The following is a 20,824-nucleotide window of genomic DNA, read 5'->3' on the forward strand; positions in this document are numbered from 1 at the left end:
TTAAAGGTTTATAGTGCCTGAATATTTGAACTGTATCTTACTAAAATTGGTACACCTTGTTTGCTGTAGCATAGATTAGATCCAGACCTGCTGAATCTAGCTTTGTCTATATGCTTGTTGTTTGTTTGCTTGTTATTTCCCTGGAACGTTAATTCCAGCTAATATGCAGCTTCTCAGCGCTTCTGTGGATCACTAGTGATATCTGCATTGCTTACTGTACTTATTTCCTTGTTTCTCTTGAAAGAAAGTTACTGTTTGTCATTTTTGCATTTAAGTTACCTGTAACACATTGCACTTAAGTTACCTGGCACTTGCTCGCTAAAGCAATTATATAAGTCAGCACTAAAAATTAAAAGCACTACACCCTCACTCCCCACTGGCCCTTGTTTTCAATTATTAAGGAATTCCCAATATTATTCTAGCATGTCCAAAGGTCAGTTGTCAATCTCCTCTCTGGTCCAGCTGGTGAATCTGGGAATCTTGAGGCAATGTTACAACTGCCTCATGTACACAGACAACCCTCTCCTCCTCCCAACAAATTCCAACACATGTGACAGATGCAACCATATAGCCAAACTGGAGGCTAAGCTCTCTCAACTCAGTACTGGCATAACCAGTCAGGAGGAGAAGGAAACCACACTCACTACAATTCCAGTCTCACATAGACCTACCACGACAGCAAACCAAACACATAATCACACAAAAACATACTCGGAGGCTCTAAATAAAGATCTTCCTAAGCAGCAGAGACCTCCAAAGCAGACACCCAAGCAACCGCTACCCCAAAACAAAACACGTGCAACACATATCTCACAAAGCCAGTGTGTCGAACAGTCACAGCCCTTAAGACTAAACAACACACCTGATACACTTGTAATAGGTGACTCTATCATCAAGCACACTGACGTCTCACTCACCAGGCTGAACAAGGAGAGGGTCACAGTGAGCAGCCTGTCGTGCGCTAGGATCCGCCACATAACACAAGCACTCAGGTCACTCCAAGGCAAGTACAAATATGACTCAGTCATTGTCCATGCTGGTGTGAATGACCTGAGATGTACCTCCCTGGACTATGTGAAAAGAGACATAAAGGAGTTCTCTGAGCATGTAGCCCAGGCCGGTATGACCCTGACCTTGAGTAGCATCTTACCCTCACCAAGAATGATGCCACAATATGAAGACAAGATGATCAATTTCAACAATTGGCTTAAGTACTGGTGTCATTCAAAGGGGATCCAATGCCTGTCAACTTGGGATGATATGCTCGACAAGCCATGATGCTTCGCTAGGGACGGCTTGCACCTGTCACCCCTGGGCTTTCGGATATTGGCAAAGGCTCTTGCTACCCCCATAGTGCCTTTTTTAGGCAAGGCTCAAAAGACAAACCCTCCTCCATAGGTATCACAAGGGATAAGAAACTAAGAGTAATGCTACTCAACGCCAGAAGTCTAAACCTCAAGATGCACTTTTCGAAACTCTCCTTAGCATGGAGAACATCGATATCTGTGCAGTAACATAAACCTGGTTCAGGGCTCCCGAGAGCACCCCAGCACTACCAGGTTATACTTCATACCATGCTTTTCGGCCCCAAAACTTGGACCGAACCACAAAAGGAGGGGGAGTATCGATATTTATCAAAGATATCGACACCTCCAGGTTGGTGGCAAAGCACGAAGCATCAGAGACTATCCATGTGCAACTAACAGAGGGTAAAACTGCCCTCCAGTTTATAGCCTGCTACAGACCTCCCTCCCAAACCCAGGAACCCCACTCGGCCTTTCTGAGAACACTGGAAAATATGAAGGTCTCTCCAAACACCATTATATTGGGCGACTTCAACTACCCAAACATAGACTGGGAGCATTACTCTAGCTCCAACACCCTAGCCCAAAGGTTCCTAGAATTTATAAACTCAAATGCTGTGGAAGAACTTGTTACCACTCCTACAAGAGGGGAAAACATACTGGACCTGATCATCACCAACATGGGGACTCTATGCTCCAGATCAGAAGTGTATCCCTCACTGGTAAGATCAGACCATAAACTAATCTCACTGGATATTCACATCCCGACCCCACTCCCTGCCCAGAAAATCACAGTGAAAAACTTCTCTAAAGCAAATTTCACACTCCTCAAAACCAAGGTGGAATCCTTCAAAGCCCCCGGGCCTGTGGAAAATACAGCCCAGACTGCAGAATCCTTTATAAATGCATTCTATGAGCACCTTCAGGAATGCATGGATCATGCAATCCCAAATAAAACCAAGACCCAATCCTCCAAAGGCAGACGTCCTGTCTAGTGGACCCCAGCCATAAACAAACTATACAATAGAAGGAGGAAGCTACTAAATGATAGAGCAAAATCCCAAAAAGGGAAGGCATCACTGATCAGTATTAGCAAAAAACTATGGGCACTCATAAAATTGTCTAAGGCCAGCTTCGAGAGAAAAATTGCACAGGACACTAAGGATAATCACAAGGCTTTCTTTAGTTATGTTAGGAACCTGGGTGGTAATTCCCAGATATGCTCAGAATTAGTCCAAAATTACAAAAAATACACTGAACCCACAGTCATTGCCAACATCCTAGCTGACAGGTTCAGTGCAAACTCCCCCCCCTCCCCACCAAAAGGGCAAATATCTATCCCAGCAGAGTGCTGCCCCCGACATCTCAGATGCTCAGGTAAGAGCCGCCCTCTCCAAAGCAAAAAACACAGCATCAATGGGACCAGACGGTGTCCCAGGCTACGTCCTACATAAACTCCAAGAAGAGCTAAACCCAAACATAAAACTACTGTTCAATCTCAGCCTTACTACAGGATATGTGCCCAAAGAGTGGCGTACAGCAACAGTGGTCCCTCTCCATAAAGGTGGTGCCTCAACGGATCCTGGAAACTATTGCCCCATAAGCCTGACTAGCTTGGTCTGCAAAGCTATGGAAAGGATCATCATGGACCTCATAAATAAAGATATTGGGGACCTACAGACACTGGATCCTACCCAGTTCGGCTTTGTTAAGGGCAGATCCTGCCTCTTAAACCTGGTTGATTTCTTTGAAACAGTCACCAAGGCCATTGACGAGGGAAGGTGGTCCACACAGCCTACCTAGACCTCGCAAAAGCCTTCGATACAATACCCCACTCGGGCATTATAGATAAGCTCACCAGCTTAAATATAAACCCCTATGTCACTAGATGGATTGCAAACTGGCTCAAGGACAGAACCCACATGGTTAGAATTGCTGGAGCCATGTCAGACTCCAAACCAGTTACAAGTGGTGTCCCACAAGGCTCAGTCCTGGGACCTCTCTTGTTCGGTATATATTTCTCGGAGGTACAGGCCAACACGGAAGGACTGTGGCTGACCAAGTTCGCAGATGACTGCAAACTGGGCACCATAATCGACTCTCCAGCCGACACAAGCATCCTCCAAAAGGCCTCATAGAAACAGACAACTGGTGCCAGAGCCATGGCCTCAAGCTAAATGCCAAAAGTGTATAGTCATCCCTTAGGCAAAATCAAAGTGCCCACAAATTACCACATAGGTGGTAATCCATTAAGTACAGAAGAAGTAATTAGGGACATGGGGACACAAGTTGATAGCAATCTCTCATTTGACAACCACATGGCCAAAGTGGTTAGAAAAACATTTTATATAGCCCACCTAATCATGAAGGGATTCACATCTAGATCAGGGGAGGTCATCGTGCCTCTTTACTCATCCCTCATCAGGCCCATAATTGAGTACAATGCCCCTTTTGGGATGTACCTTATCAGACACCTGCAGCAACTGGAAAGACCCCAAAAGTACCTCACCAAGAGGATCAAAGGGCTCAAACAGATGCCATATGCTGCCCGGTTAAAGAAACTCCAGCTCTACTCAGTGGCATACCGCCTGTTCAGAGGCAATCTGTGCCTGACGTATAAAGCCATGTCCAACCCGGAATTAATGGACATGCTGCACCTCAGAAAATCCAAATCCCATCGAGCTACGCGCTCGAGAGACTTGATCCTCAGCACTGAAATAAATAGGACATGCTGGAGGGACAGATTTATAACCCAGAGGCTCCCTTCACTCTGGAATAAAATCCCAGTCCAGGTTAGGCAGAGTCCCTCATTGACTCTCTTCAAGAGGTATCTTGATGAGTGGATGGGAGATCGTAGGTTTACCCCAGGTATCACTTCTGTGTCACTGTTAGACAGAGGCACAGTATACTAACCTCGAAAAAGGGCATAGCAAAATAAATTTAAAATGGGTGGCAAAAGCCAAACACATTCTGGCTAGGCTTATAAATGCCCTAGGGCAGATAGCCTAGTATGAACCTATGAACCTATATAAATCACCTGAATACTCCTTTTATGTTATTTCTTAACTGTCTTATTGAGAAAGGATATCACCCTTTCAATTTCCTTTTCGCAAATAACATCTTGCAGGCTGTTAGTGGATTATACTGAAGAACCCCCAAGAGGTGTTTGAGGCAGGGGAAGTGAGTTCTGAGGATGCAGAATATACTCTTTTTAATTCTTCAGATTTGTGTGTGTGTGTGTGTGTGTGTGTGTGTTTTCTTACACTGGAGCTCAGCCATTCTCTCTGGATTTCACAAAAATGATATAGGCCAGAGCTTTAGCAGATATACAGAGTCACCTGTAAACAGAAAGAATATTCAGGTATACAAACATAGTTTGAAGTTTTATACCTGCATACTGTTGGTGCAGGTGACTCTACATACCAGCTAGATACACCTGCAACAGAGCAGGCATGTGTATGAGGAGGACTACTACATCTGGACACAGCAAAACCTCTTTCCATCCATTTGGCTAAGATCACGTGTGTTGTGTAATTATGCAGCTGCATATTATAGCTGTATACTTTAATATCAGCCACAATGTCAGCACATACCAACTGGATGCTTATGCCAAACGTCAGTATGCATGAAGTGATGGTACAGCTGAGAAACATGCCATAAATTTTAAATCATGTAGACTGCCTAGATGCTGTGCAGACACATTGGTTATGATCCCATTCACATCATACCCTACCTGGCTATTCATGGAATTGCATATCTCTCTTTCCCTGTTCACATAGCTTTGTGATTGTGGGTCAGGTGGGGTCTTTATTGCTACAAGTGTAAGATCTATGGTTTCTAGTACCTGAGACAGGTGGGTAATGTCATAGGCAGGCACACCATATATGAGCCTTCATATATAAAGAATTGTATTCAGAAACTTAAGTATTCTAGAGACAAGAGCATGTGAAGTACCCAGTATGTTCCCGGTGGGTCTCTGAAAGCTTCCACTAGTTAGAATGGAAGGAACTATACATACCTTGGGCTCCACAGGTATTTGAAGATCACACATACCTGTCAATTCCATGTGTGGGTGACACATGCTTGAAAAGACCTGTACAATGCCCAAGTCAATTCTAAATCAATCAATAATGTCTTGATCAGCGAAACTGAGGTACCTGTCTTTGACTATAATTTGTGTTCATGCCTGCTGGCATTACATGCACATTGGCAAGAAGCGGCTGTACTGACAGCTATGGCATTCTGTTGAGCAATGGCTGCTACAACTCTATGAATTTTTGCTATGAACAATGAAGGAGTGATTGGCATGTTTTGGCCTTTCATTGGCAGGTGCACACAGCTGTGATATTTTCTCTGGAGGTAGCTATGAGTCATATCTATGTTCACCTTGCATACCTTTTCATATTATTACAAGCTCATTTTACTAACTCATTTTATTTGCATGTTGTGTATATCTTCTGTTGTGCATTTGGGCTCACTGCTTAGAAACCCAAATGTGGTTATGAATTGACACTAACGTGTGCCTGTTTTCACATTGCAGTGTAACTAAGCATTGTGTACTGTGCAGTCTGTTAATCCCATCCTGTGTTTGTAGTCTTTTTAAACTATCTCTCTCCTGTGACAAGTCATCATGCAAGGTAAATACAATTTGCCATTATACAAGGAATATCATAGATTCATAGATTGTTATTAGGCTAATGACCCAGTAGGACTTTTCTAAGCCTATCCAAGTTTTCCTGAAAGAATATCGATGTCCTGTATCCAAGTTGGACATTGAGGGCCAGGCATTTATAAGCTACCTCTGTCCATAAGGGACATGAGTGCTAAGCCCAGTATAAATTTCAGAATCCCCATTCATTGGACTAGGTTGCACTTAAACTGGGTAACAGACAAAATCGGCTTCAAATGCATGGGAAGCCTGTTCCATAGGAGGGACAGTCTCTGAGACACACATATGTCATAATTTAAATTACAAAATTACATCACTGTACTGAATCCAGTTTCTCTACTCGCTATGAGTGCAGGAAAATGGTTAAAAACATAAAATATGTCTTTTTCCAAAATAAGAATCATTATAACTAGCAATCAAGCATGCATTTTCCTATTGTTACAAAGTCTGTGGTATTATGATAATTCTAGGACATTTATCAGTTTCCAGAGAGTGACAAGTATGGCTTGTCATGAGTAATGGTTGCTGACAAAAAGAAGGAATCCATAAATTAAAAGTTCATAAACTGGAAAATGTATCTCATGATGCTACAGTTTCTATTTCTTTTGCTCTCATCTGTGACAACTAAATGAATATTGTATTCTCAGGCTTCTTCGTTTATTTATTGACATTTTTTTTACAATGGGCTTCTGTGGTCAGGATGTAAACTATGTCTGCATCAGTATGTGTAATAACTACTTCTAAGATGGTGATAAAATTAAACAAAAGTACAGGATTACATGTTTTAAAGTGCAAATACAAATGAAAAAGCAGAGCACATTTTGACACACATACATATAGCTGATGACTGATACAGTAAGTGGTTCTAACAGGACATTCCTCCTTTGAGTAGACAGAGGAATAAATCTTTGCAAAGACCATTATTATTAATGAATTCTGTTTACATCTGAAATGTGCTTGCTGTTTTCTTCCATTAAGCACCTTTTAGATTTATGCTACTTATTCAAGAGCCTATCTCCAGTTCTTATTTCATACGAGTACAATGAAATACATTTTAAAAATAGTATAACTTCTTCCAGCTGCACTGTAGAATATTAATAAGAAATCATAACAGTCACAAATGCTGCATAGCTCCTCAGTGAGTTTAACTGATGTATATTTGGATCTATTTTCTTATAATGTGATAAATGGACTGTGCTGTCTGCAGTATAGCCAGGACTCCACAGAAAATAAGGTATGACTGGCTAATAAAAATAAGGTTTTAACTGTGAGGTTCACCATAATGGAAGCTGATTTTGCATTCACTCCCTCCCTCCTTTTTTGTGATTATCTAGACTGTGTTTGGTATAAGCATATGCCTCAGGAAAGATGAGGTGTGATCTGGGCATATGTTTGTTGAAGTACTTTATCACACTAGACCCATAGTCCTGCCTGAAAAAAGATGCCAACATTTATTGAATAAATAACCAGTAGATGATCAGCCCACATGAACAGTTTTATGATTTCATAATGTTCCTTGTTCATTATGCATTATAGTTCGTGAAGCATAACGAGGGCATGATGAAACGTTCTGTCGAATATCTTGGAAAAGGTGCTATATTGATTTGGAAATGTCAACCAGAAACCTCCTAAGGCAATTCATTATATTATCTCATCAACGCACTTTTAAGATGTACAGTTTATGGTACTTTTTATTACCAGTAATTATTAGACAAGTCTGCCAAACACTTGGAAACAGACAAATGTTTAAAAACTTAGTTCATCCCCTTTTACTGGATTAGCTGCATGTCCTGTTTTACAATATCTATTTTTTCACATTCACCTTAGTAAGTGTCTTATGTTTGTTCCATGTATGCTTCAATGATATTACAGTGTTTGAACAAGCAACCTCTGGCTAACAAAGTTTGCAGATGACTACAAACTGGGAGCCATTATTGAATCCCCAAATGATGTGGGTACTCTACACAAGGGCCTTACAGAAACAAATGTTTGGTGCCAGAGCCATGGGCTCAAGCTCAATGCCAAGAAATGTATAGTTATCCCCTTTGGGAAAAAAACATGTACCTGTGAATTATCACATAGGTGGCAGTACACTAAACACCGAAAGTGTGATAAGAGACTTAGGGACACAGGTGGACAGTGGTCTCACCTTCAATAACCACATCACCACAACAGTCAGGAAATCCTTCTATGTGGCACACCTTATCACTAAGGGCTTTTTATCCAGAAAAAAGAAGGTCATTGTCCCACTGTACTCATCCCTCATTAGACCCATTATAGAATACAACACCCCGTTTGGTATGCACCTCTCAAGACATCTGCAACAACTGGAAAGGCCGCAGAAATACCTCACTAAAAGAATCACAGGCCTAAAGCAGATGCCCTATGCTGACCGCCTTAAAAAACTCCAGCTATACTCTGTTGCATATCGTCTACTCAGAGACGATCTCTGCTTAACATACAAGGCCATGTCAAACCCAGAGCTGTTGGACATGCTACACTTAAAGAAATTCCAATCCCTCAGAGCCACATGCTCCAGGGATCTAAACCTTGTCATCACAATAAACAAAACATGCTGGAGGGATAGATTCCTGACCCAGAGACTCCCCAAACTCTGGAATAGATTGCCCATACATGTCAAGCAGAGTGCCTCTCTGGCCCTCTTCAAAAGGAACCTTGACGATTGGATGGGAGAAAGGAAATTCACCCCAGGGATCATGTCAGTTGCCCTGCTAGACAGGGGTCCAGGGAAGTAAATAGTGTGGGAAGAAATAGCCAGGGAATTGTTATGGCTAGGCTTGTATAGGCCCTAGGGCTGATAGCCTAGTACCAACCTATGAACCTATGAACCATTCCTCTAAAATGTACTGTAAAATAAAAACTTGTACTTTATTTAAGCTGTCCACCTTGTGTCATTTTATTGTTGGTGTGTGCTGTCTTAAATTACTTTGCAATGCTCTAGCCAATACCCTTTCTCTATATTCGCCATCTGATTATTCTCTTTAGGATTTTACATTAATGTATATTTTGCTGTATGAGATTTGATGATGACTTTGTACCATTTTAATTCAATTTTCTGATATGCCTCTATCATATCAATAAAAAGTAAGGCATTCTTCCAAGCTGTACATAATGATTCAGCTGGCATATTGCAAACTAACTTTCAAGAGGGATAAAAATGAACTGCTTCTTCCTACATGTCCTAATTGCAGACTGGAATACTGTGCTGACTTATCCCACTGCTTGCATATCTTCATATTATCTTATACCAGCACACACACCTCACATCTAACTTTTTGTTGTTACTAGTGCTACTCCATCTCCAGACCCTGCCTATAGGAAATTGCATTCCAGATCCAATTCAATTTCACTCTAACTTCATTAAATGTAACCTTCAAATGAATATTAATAACTTGAACTTAAGTCTAAAAATTCTTGTCCATATCTAATGAGTATCCTTGTGTAGCACACAAAAAAATGAATGCTTTCCCTTCCACAACTTCTGATGTCACACACATATAAACTTTGAAAAATAGGATCTTCAGTAATTATTCATAAGATACTTCAATTGCACCAGTTATGTTATCCAAATGGAATCCTGTTTTCTACATTATTTACTTTTTCCTAGCCAGTATTTTAGCCATGCAGGCATATCCACTCCATATTTAACTTATTTCATAACTTCTTATCTCTCACCATGTCTCATTCATCACTGCTGTCTATGTATATTATATCTGCCACTCTGCTTCTGTTTGCTGACCCAGATAATCAGTGAAATATCTCCATCTGTTATGTCCAGCATTGTTTTCCAACAATGATGCTATGCTGCCTTGGTCCATTGTTTCCCTGTCATCAGACAGTTACAGAAATTATTTCCTTCAGCTGTAATTCTATGATGTTGTGTAAAGATGATATCAAACTGACAAGTAAACAGTCTGTAGCCTTTTTTCAGCTTCCATACCTTTTCTAATATTTAGCTATCTTCATTAATCTTATGATCTAAAAGAAATGTCACTTAAGGATTCCTATGAATTATTCAATTATTTAAGAATGTTAGAATGAATTGCATAGTTTTTACCAGTTATTTATTCTTTAAGAATGCATCTATGAAGTACATCAGATGCCATTTCCTTGCACAGCTTCCATTTTCAAAGATTTTTATGACAGTTTCTTAACAGACTAATATTAATGCCTAATGTTCAGCATTTCTGCTTAATTAAATGTAATGATTCTTTCCTGTCTTCTTTTGTGAACACTGAGCAGAAGTATTCATTTAGAAAACATGCTTAGACGTCATCCTTTCTAGATCACCACACCCACATTAATAAGCTTTAATGACATTCCTGTTGCCATTCTTTTCAATGTTGCATGCCTGTGAAATGTTTTGACTCCCTTCTTGTTTGAGACATTCACTTATTTTAGGCTTTGATTTACTGATTATTTTTTCTGCTCCTTTTATGTGAATTGGTATTATAGTGCCCCTTCTTTTTTCCATGCGTCCTTATATTAATTAAATGATATATGTTTTTGTAACCCTGGATTCCACCGTATTTAAAATTACTTTGATTTTTATTCATTTTGATTTGTATATTTATTTTGCACTGTACTTTGCTGATTTTTAATTATGGACCAGTTCCCTCTTACTCTATGAAAGTTTGCTTTACAAAAGCTGAAGAAGCAAATCTCCAAAGCTAAAAAAGCACCAAAAGGATGGACTTCCCAACTATGTTTTTTTTTCTTTTTAAAACTAGCATGCCCTGTACCCCTCTTGTAGGAAGCAAGATATACATCTCACTTAAGTTACATACACCAACTCCATAGTCATGCAAAAATGAAGAATGGCTAAGTCTCTGAAGGAATCACTAATGGCACACTTTAAGAAACAGTGTCACCAATGATTGTCTGACAAAATCAGTGATTGTTGTTCTTTTCCTCGGTATCTTGGACTTTCGGCACATAATGCTCAAGGAATTTCCTGGGCCGTACTGTATTTTGTCATGTTGTATTCTCATGAAGTCCAGTTAGTGGGTTTTCAGTTGATAAACTCTACAGATAATGTGTTTGTCAGCTGCATTGATTACCACTGGGCACAAGTATTCTACCTCCTAATCTATGGTCCTTTCTGCTATGGAAAAGGGCACACCATGTTTCTTTGAGTATGTTTCAATACTAGTTACCAGTTGCCCACTGCAGTTTTCTGTTCAGCTTCACTAAACCAAATTGGTAAAGATGAGCCTTGCATTTCATAAAGGATGCATTCCCTGCTGTTTTACATAGCCCAATTTGTTACTATTTAGAAGAAGTGCAGACCTTCTATACCCCCAAAAGAAAGCCAAGCAGATCAAAACATCAGTTTGATTAGCTGACTGGCAGAACTGGTTTTGACAAAATAGCTATTGATAAACTACAATAGATTTGGTTGAATAACTTAAAGTGTACGAATGACTTTTTTTTTCTCAAGTTTTTTTTTTTATTTTTCAAATACATTTGAATGAATTCCATAGTATTTATACATAACATCTTAAATAACTATGTGCACTATTTACATTAGCCTGACACTATAACAGATCTTAATGTATACAGTTACTTTATAAGTATGTCCAATCCATTAACAGAGTGTCTGATCAATTACTGTATAGTGTCAATCGATAATAAGACTTTTCCCCAAGGGTTGTTGATAAATGGCTTTGGATAAATTCTTACTTCTTAAATTTTAATTTTCAATACTGCTGTGGTATTCACTAGGCGGTAGAAGTTTTCCAAAGTTGGTATTGTGTTTGTATTCCATCTTCTTGTTATACACTTCCTTGAAACTGCAAGTATAGTACATACTAGATTCATGTTTGACCTATTCAAATGAGGAACTTCGTTCACATTTAATAATACAAAAGCTTTAGTTAAATAAAATGATTTATTAGATAAAGCTTGTAGAAAGTTATTAATACCATTCCAAAATGGCTTAATTTTAACACAATCAAAGAAAATGTGGTTCCAATCTGCATTCTGTACTTGCTTACATCTCCAACATATTTGTTTTAGTGAAGAACTAATTTTACTGATTCTGTCTGGGATTAAGAATGCTCTGTGCAAGCATTTCCAATTAAAAACTTTCCAATATTGTGTAAAGGATGTATATTTTATTAATAATAAGATATTTGTTTTAATATCATTAGTTAACTGTATTGGGTGTACTTTTGTTATATATTTCCAATATGAGGTTTTGTGTGTTGTTTTATAGTTTATCAATATTTTGTAAAATTTTGAAATACTGTTTCCCATGTCAAAGTCATTATATATGATTTCATATATGTATTTCATAAATTGAGGTATTTCTTTAAATGAAAAAAATATTAATTATTCTACTTAAATCTTGTGAATATGACAGAATACTCTGTAAAGTTAGCCAGTCTTGTTGTGGAATTTTGAATATTGTTTTTATTACTTGCATATCTAAAACTTTTACTTCTTTGATGCATTGGAGTCAACAAAAAAATCCTTTCTGTTTTCAGGAATTAATAATTTCTCTATATATTTATGTGGAAAGTTCTTTGTGACTATAAATGGTGTTAAAAGATCAAACCAGATTTTAAATCTACGTTTGCATTAATAATTTTCCAAAATGAGTCGATGTACTAATTAATCATACGAGTTTTAGCGGGTTTAGTTATGTTATATTGCATAGTAATACATAATATGTACCATGGCAAATTGTTTTTATCTATTTGAATTTTTTTTTTGTAAATCAAATTCATTTATTGATATTTCAGTTAGTAATGCTTTCCAATTTGCAGAGTAATTTGGAGTTATCCAATCTGAGATTGTTTTAGATATTGATGCTGTTATATATGTTTCTATATCAGGAAAGTTTAATCATCCTGTTCCCAAGAATGATGTATTAAAGCTAATCTGTTTCTTTTGGGAAACCATAAAAACTTTATTAGGTATTAATTTATTTCTTTAAGTATATTCCTTTCTAGTAACAGTTGTATTCCTAAGGCTATATATAGGATCTTGGGCAGTAAAACCATTTTATTAACTGCAGTCTATCTTCAAATGTTAATATTATTTTGTTCCATTTTTCCAAAGAGATTTTAAGTGTGTTGATGATATTCTTGAAGTTTTTTGAGACTAATTCATTATTATCCTTGCATAGCTCAATTCCTAGATATTTTAAGGTAGATTCTTGTTTCTGTATGATGCATTAGTCTGCAGTTCTTTTTTTTATTTAAAAATAAACATTTTGATTTTGATTTATTGAAATGGATTCCTGAAGTCATGTGAAATTTGTCAATTAATATATCAAATTCTTCTAATGTCTCTTTTGTGTTAGATAATGTTAGTAATATGTCATCAGCAAATAGCATTACTTTAGAATTGTATTGTTCATAAACATCTATTCCTTTGATTTTTATATTGTTACAAATTGAATCTGCCATTATTTCAACAGCCAGAGCAAATAGAATCGGTGACATGGGATATCCTTCTTTAGTGCCTTTTGTTATATGTATAGATTCAGAGGTAAAAGGACCTAACTTGACATACGCTAAATAATTTGTATATATATTCTTTAGGAGATGAACAAAAATTTGTATATATATATTCTTTAGGAGATGAACAAAAGATGCAGGAAATTCAAATAGCATTAGGATTTTGAATAAATAGTCCCAATTTAGGGAATCAAAGGCATTCTCTATATCTAAGCCAATTATGAGTGTTTCTTTATTTTCTTTATTAACATAATCTATATGAGAAATTATCCTTTTAATATTGTCATGTGTGTGCCTATGATATATAAATCCAGTTTGATCATTATTTATTGTTTTGTATAGTGGTATTTTCATTCTGTTAGTTAATATTGTCATAAATATCTTATAGTCATTATTTAATAATGATACAGGTCTATATGAGGTACAGAGGTTTGGGGATTTGTTTTCTTTTGGATTGGTGTGATTAAGGAATATCTCCAAGAGGGTGGTATTAAAGCTTGTGACTGAATTTCTAATAGAGATTTATGGAAGAGGAATGGTATCTTTGAAGGAAAAAGTTTATATATTTCCATAATTATGACATCTATACCTGGAGCTTTATTACTTTTACCCTATTTTATTGTATCTGTAATTTCTTTGTAGGATATGGGTGCTTGCAAATCTAGCTTTAATTTTTCTGGATTTTTTTTTATATTAGAACATTTTTCATCTAGATTTAATTGATTGATATCTATATTTTCTTTTTGGAAATGTTCCATATAGTGATTTCTATAGGCATCAAGAATGTCACCTATACCTGAGACATTTTTCCCCTTTTGTTTCACGGAATATACTTTTAATGTTATTACCTTTTGATTGTATTTTGATTCTTTTGGATAAATTATGTAGATATTTGGGAGAAGTGGCCAAGGTATTAAATTTTAGTTTTTCTAAAGCTAAACTAGTTTTATGTGTTAGAATTTTGTTGTATTTATTGTTTAATACTTCTACTTTCTTTTTCATCTCCAAATGATTTTCATTTTTTTCAGCTTTTACTGACAAAAGTTTGGATTGAAGATCTAATAATTCAGAATCCCATTCTCTGATTTTTTTATACCAAGTTAGGGTTTACCATATATGTAAGCTTTTAATGAGTCCCATATCATTATTTTCCCCCAGATTCTGCAAGCCTTGCATGGTGTGCAGGATTAGTGCAGGAGCTCTAGCAGGCAATATGTCTGCCGTGCAATCCAGGAATAGCCTGCAGGGGTGTGCACGAGCGCTCCTGCACTAGTCCTGCACGGACTAAGCCCCTGTATGCAAATCACCCCATTTGCAGGAGAAAACCATGCAAATGAGGTGAATTTGTGATCTAGGAAGCTTGAAACTGGCCATGCAGGACTAGTGTAATCTGTAGAAATGTACTCAGTTAGTAACCGAGTACATTTTTAAAAAATCCAAAATGGAGACATGACAGCTCCAAATGAAGGCTGCATATCAGTCAGGAAGCATGCCAATGGCCAAGTTTAAGGCCACTTGAATTGCAAACAGCTTAAAAAATAAAAATTAAGCATAGGGCAGTGGCACGCAAACAGGATCGGGGGAAAATAAGAAAATAAACCTAAAATAAGCATTCTAACTAAAATCATTATTCTGGCATTAAAGTCAATGGCAGGCAAAAGACAGCATGGCCAGTGAGTAGTGGTTGCTAAGGGAGGAGGCTCAGTGTGAGACATGTAACTATACATTAGCAGGCAATCCTATGCAAATGAGGGGAATGACAGTAAATCACAGTTTTGCCCAGCATGCTAGTCAGTTCCCAACAGTGTAAGAGCAGGAATAGCTTGATGCAAGCCTAAGAGTTAGCTGACATCATAGGGGGGGGTGTCGGGCATACTGTAAGTGGATTAGAGCCCTGTGGCTCAGGTTTGCTCCAAGCTAAGCAAGACGGTGTGTCTGAGTCTGCCTAGCACTCTTTACATTGCCTAAGTGGGTGTGTGGGCCATGCACTGAGTTTTAAAGGAAAAAAAAAGTTAAACCAGGAAATAGCAGCTCTGTGCACATTTGAGCACTCTGTTTGCACGACGTGCCCCTGGGCTTAAACAGAAAGGCAATGGGAAGGGAAAACTCCAGTAGGAAGGTAATCAAGGAGAAGTAGCAAAGCTGGCAGGTGAAATGTATCAGACTCAGCCAATTACATGGGCAACAGACCAGCCCAGCCCAGAACACTATTATAAACTATACAAACACCTTCCCCTCTGTTTTTTTCCATACTCTACACCACCGGTGTATACAAGCAGGGAACTTTTAACAAACAAAGCTACAAAATTATAGGGCTGCAACAGACAACATAGAACAACATGTACAAGAGGCTGAGGGTGGTGAGGATGTGAATGCTGCCGATCAACTCACGGTGAGGAGACGGAGAAGAGTATACTGATCCGGGTAACCTACCAGGGACTACATGAGCTGCAGAGAGTGGAGCACTATACGGTGGACATGAACATCCTACAGCAAGTTGTTGAACTGTGCCGGCCACACCTGACACACCGAACTGACCGAGGGGAACCCATCCCAGTGGATACCAAGGTATATGTAGGCCTATGAATACTAGCTACAGGTACCTTCCAAAGATCAGCATCCAGAATATTCCACCAGTTCATGGATGACATGTCAGCACAAGCCAGGGAGCACGTATATTTCCTCAACTCCCATGAGGTGTTGGCCAGCAATATGCGTCTCTTCCACCAAATAGCAGAATACCCTGAGGTAGTGGGTGCTATAGACTGTACACACATATGCATCAAAACACCTCCCGGTGATCAGGGTAGGGCCTACATCAACCACAGGGGCTTCCTCTCCATCAACTGCCAGGTCATGTGCGATGCCCAGGGCATTATAATGAATGCGTGTGCTGGCTGCCCTGGAAGCTATCACAATTCCCACATCTGGCATCTGACACAGCTGTATCAGAGATTTGCAAATGGGGACATCCCCTATGGTCACCTAGTGGGGGATGCTGGTTACACACTGGAGCCATGGCTGATGACACCCATTACAAATGCACACACACCTGAACAAGAACACCATAATGAGGAACATGCACAGACTAGACTTATAATAGAGCGTGTGTTTGGGATGCTCAGGTTATGGTTCCGGTGTCTGGACACATCCGGTGGAGCCTTGCAGTACTCACCAGCTACATGTACTCAAATTCTTATTGTATGTGCCATGCTACACAATATGATATTGCGGATACAGCTGCAACAGGAGCAGCACAGGACAGGGCCACACAGCCCCACACTAATGCCAAGGCCTGCACAGGCACAGAGGGTCTCAGAGAAGGAACTACCTGAGCCTGCCCCAGTAGGCAGATGGAGGCATGCCCAGTATGCCTGGCCTTGGCAAAGAGACAATGCATAGCACATACACTGACATAGTAGGGACCCAGGGAATGACACCTCTCTCTGACTTGCACATGCAGTAAAAGGGATGCCAAACATGACACTCCCTGTGCTCAACCATGTATAGGGAGTGTACTATGTGCATCCAACATAGGCAGCCCTCCAGCACCATCCTCAATCCGGGCATACCCACAAGGTAAGTCAATCAACTTACCGATTGCCAAATGGAGTAGAATGTGTCATTACCTGTATCTATGGTATGGATGTGAGCATGCAAGGGAACTGGGTGGCTGAATATTATGGCAGAAGATAGTAGACACCCATAGTGGCACCGTGACATCTGTAACACATACTGGAGTCACCATAGTAGCCAGTGCTACACAAGGTGGCAAAACCCACGGCAGGAAATGTGCTGGGTGACATGTGTGTCCATATGACTCACACATGCCAGTCAGGGAGGCTCACATACCCAACAACAGTCTCAGCCTGCAGGACAGGTGTAGACAAACCCAAACAGAGCCTGAGCTATGGCCTCTGAATGATGCCTATGGGTAATCTCCCCCCAGGCCTACACAGACAGACTACAGCAGGTCAGGCAGTGGGATGTTAGTTCTGAAGGGTAGGAAGTCAGACACTAATATGTAGGGCAACTAAAGCTAAGACCTGTAGTACACTGATATACCTCTAGTCAGTATGATAGGTTAGAACAGAGAATGAAATGGAGAACCTGACATACAAGTACAGTCATAGCAAATGTGTGCAACTGCCAAGTGTGCTGCCACGTCCTATGTAGATATATAGAAACAGTAAGGTGTGCCCCCCCCAATCATGTGTAGAAATGTAGAAACAGTCAGGTATGCCCCACAATCCCACGTAGAAATGTAGTAACAGTCAGGTGTGCCCCCCTCAGTCCTGTGTAGAAATGTAAAAACCATCAGGTGTGTCCCCCCACAACCTTATATAGACATGTAGTAACAGGCAGGTGTACCCCCCACTCCCATGTAGACATGTAGAAACAGTCAGGTATGCCCCGCCATCTTGTGCAGAAATGTAGTAACAGTCAGGTGTGCCCCTCCAATCCTGCGCAGAAATGTAAAAACAGTCAGGTGTACCCCCCACTCCCATGTAGACATGTAGAAACAGTCAGGTGTACCCCTACCCCCAATCCAGCGTAAAAATGTAGTAACAGTCAGGTGTGCCCCCCAATCTGGTGTAGAAATGTAGAAGCAGTCAGGTGTCCCCCCCCCCACAATCCTATGTAGAAATGTAGTCACAGTCAGGTGTGCCCCCACGCCTATGTAGACATGTAGAGACAGACAGGTCTTCCTCATCCCCCAATCCAGTGTAGAAATGTAGTGACACTCAGGTGTGCCCCCCCCCCCAATTCTGTGTAGAAATGTAGTGACCTGCATGAGTAGGTATACTATGAGTGGAGCACAGATGCCCAGAGGTGGCCAAGGTAGCAGGATAGGTGGTATCATTTGCACAATATGCAGGTCTGTGTGTGTTATGATGGGGTGTGTTTCATAAAGTGTGAGAGTGGTCAGTATGTATGCATGTTGATGTAAGACCTGGTAGCCATTGCCCACTAATGCTGACGACAGGGACAAGCCCTCATGACTGCAGTGCCAAAGACAATCCCCACCAGTATAACACATGCTAGCAGTAAGCCATTGTAAATGTATGGTGGTAATATGTGTCACCATCTGAAAGATTGACATGACATGGCTGTTGGGCTAGATATACAAGCAGTACACAGGGGAACGTACCCCAGGCATACAGTATATATTGTGTCACTGTGAAATTGGTTTGGTACATGTAGGAATGCATCACAGTAACTGGACCTGTAGTAGGGGATACTGGTGATTTCTGCCTGAACACCTGTAGATCACAAAGGAGGTAGGACTGATGTATTGGCAATCAACTGATGTACCTGCACATGCCAGCATAGCTGTAATGCCCCATGCATATCTGTGTATCAGATGTAAGTAGTGTCCATAGCACACATGCAGCCAGCCACACAAACACCACCCACAGGCACCTCTCTGGTCATATCCCTGCTGTGGGGAATGGGTACAGTAAGACCCCACCTGTATATGGCAGTAGCAGAAGACTGCAGCATGCAGTGCAGGTGTCCCGTGCAGGTTTGTCCCTAGCTGTAGTTAGCACCCTGCCAGCATCCACACCACCTGATCAAGATTGATAGAAGGTATTGACATAAACAACTATCACACCTACCCTGTCACCCCAGGGGAATATACTGTATGGTGGTCTGGGACTGTAGGACTGACAGAATGCAACAGACTGCCACATCTGGCCTGCACCAACACCTAATGCCCCACAGGCACCTTCCAAAGGCTCATGTCTCATACATACTGTCAATGCATGTTATGTCATGGACACCCAAATTACAACATAGCACTCTCCACATAAGCCATATGCAAGGCCATGTGGACAAATCACAGTAACATGTCCAACATGTCCCACTGCATGAACTGTGGACCAACACTAACACACACCTGTGATGTGGTGATACCCTTAGGGAAAGTATCAGAGAATATATGCATAATGTATGGAAGAGGTTAGAATAACAGAGGGGGTGTGGGAGCATGGTTAGCATGGAATGTGCAGGGTCTGACACCAAGCTGTGTGCACACACTATCCCTGGCTGCAAACCCATAAATGGGTGGCTACACACCTGCCCATACACCACAATAAGGTAAATGTCCTGACCCATGGCCCCTGCCTCTGGCTAACCTGTGCAAATCTGTACAGCTGTGAGGCATTGCCACAGCAAGATAAGGCCATACTGTCATGCTGATGGGCAGACAAGTATGGGATCCTCTGCCAGCACTGTATCAAAGTGCTGAACTGGATACACAAACCCAGCACCAAGTGTCTGCAGCTCCCCCTCCAGAATGGCATAACTTACCATGAATACGTAGGTGTCTGCCTATAATCCAGGACACAGCTGCAGTCACTGTTGTCCCCCAAGTCATCACTGTGAGCAAGAATGTCCACCTGACTGTACAGGAGGACAGAAAACATCACTGTGTATAACAGTATACATGTTTGAATATCTCTGCTAACAGCAGTACCATGCAGCTGAAGCAGCACAGACACAATCACCTACAGTACACACTATCGCCTGCACAACTTGTCCCCATATTGCCAAATGATCGATGGATACCCTGCAGAAACAGTATGTTACCTGTAGATGTACAACACAAAGGTCTGCACTGCAGTACAAACTACCTGGAATTGATCCACACATTCAACACAGAAGGGCATACTGGGCATGCTCACACACTCAGAGAAATGAAGGCAATGTCAGCCAGCAACATACCAAAAGGTCATACTGGGCATACTCACACACTTAAACAAATGAAGGCCATGTCTGCAAACAACAGTGGACCAGACATATCTGGCAGTTGCAGATGTTAGTGCAGACACTCCTCAGTATGCAGCACTCATGCTTTGCACACACAATGAAAAGGGAATACAGGCATATATCCAAGGAAACACACTATAATAATCCAAAATTAGACATACACAAATGTGTGGAAGAGAGTGACTGTCACAAAGGGCCATCTATTAGGAGGCCTGCCCCACTCAGCACACAGCCAAATGGCTACAACCACATGAGGTTCGGATGTCACTCACTGTAGATCTTCGCCACTGGTATCTGTCAGCATTATGGACTATGTGGTGCAAGTGCTAGCTGTGCAACATGACTGTACAAGGATGTAGTCATCTAGCAGCTGTATACACATACCTATGGAATATAACCATGCTTATGCCCGCATGTGCTGTGTCAACCTCTAGATGAATGGGTTATGGCCCATGCACACACTGCACACTGCCCTTCCCATAGCCGTACTATGACAAGCCTGCTGAGGTAATCCACTTTGAAATACACCCTTGTAAAAGGTGTAGGCCAGTGATTTCTGTGGCACTTCCTATAACTGCGTACTGCTGTAG

The sequence above is a fragment of the Protopterus annectens genome, chromosome 1.part2 (genome assembly GCF_019279795.1).
Source record: "Protopterus annectens isolate FY-2018-M chromosome 1.part2, PAN1.0, whole genome shotgun sequence".
Taxonomy (NCBI): Eukaryota; Metazoa; Chordata; order Ceratodontiformes; family Protopteridae; genus Protopterus; species Protopterus annectens.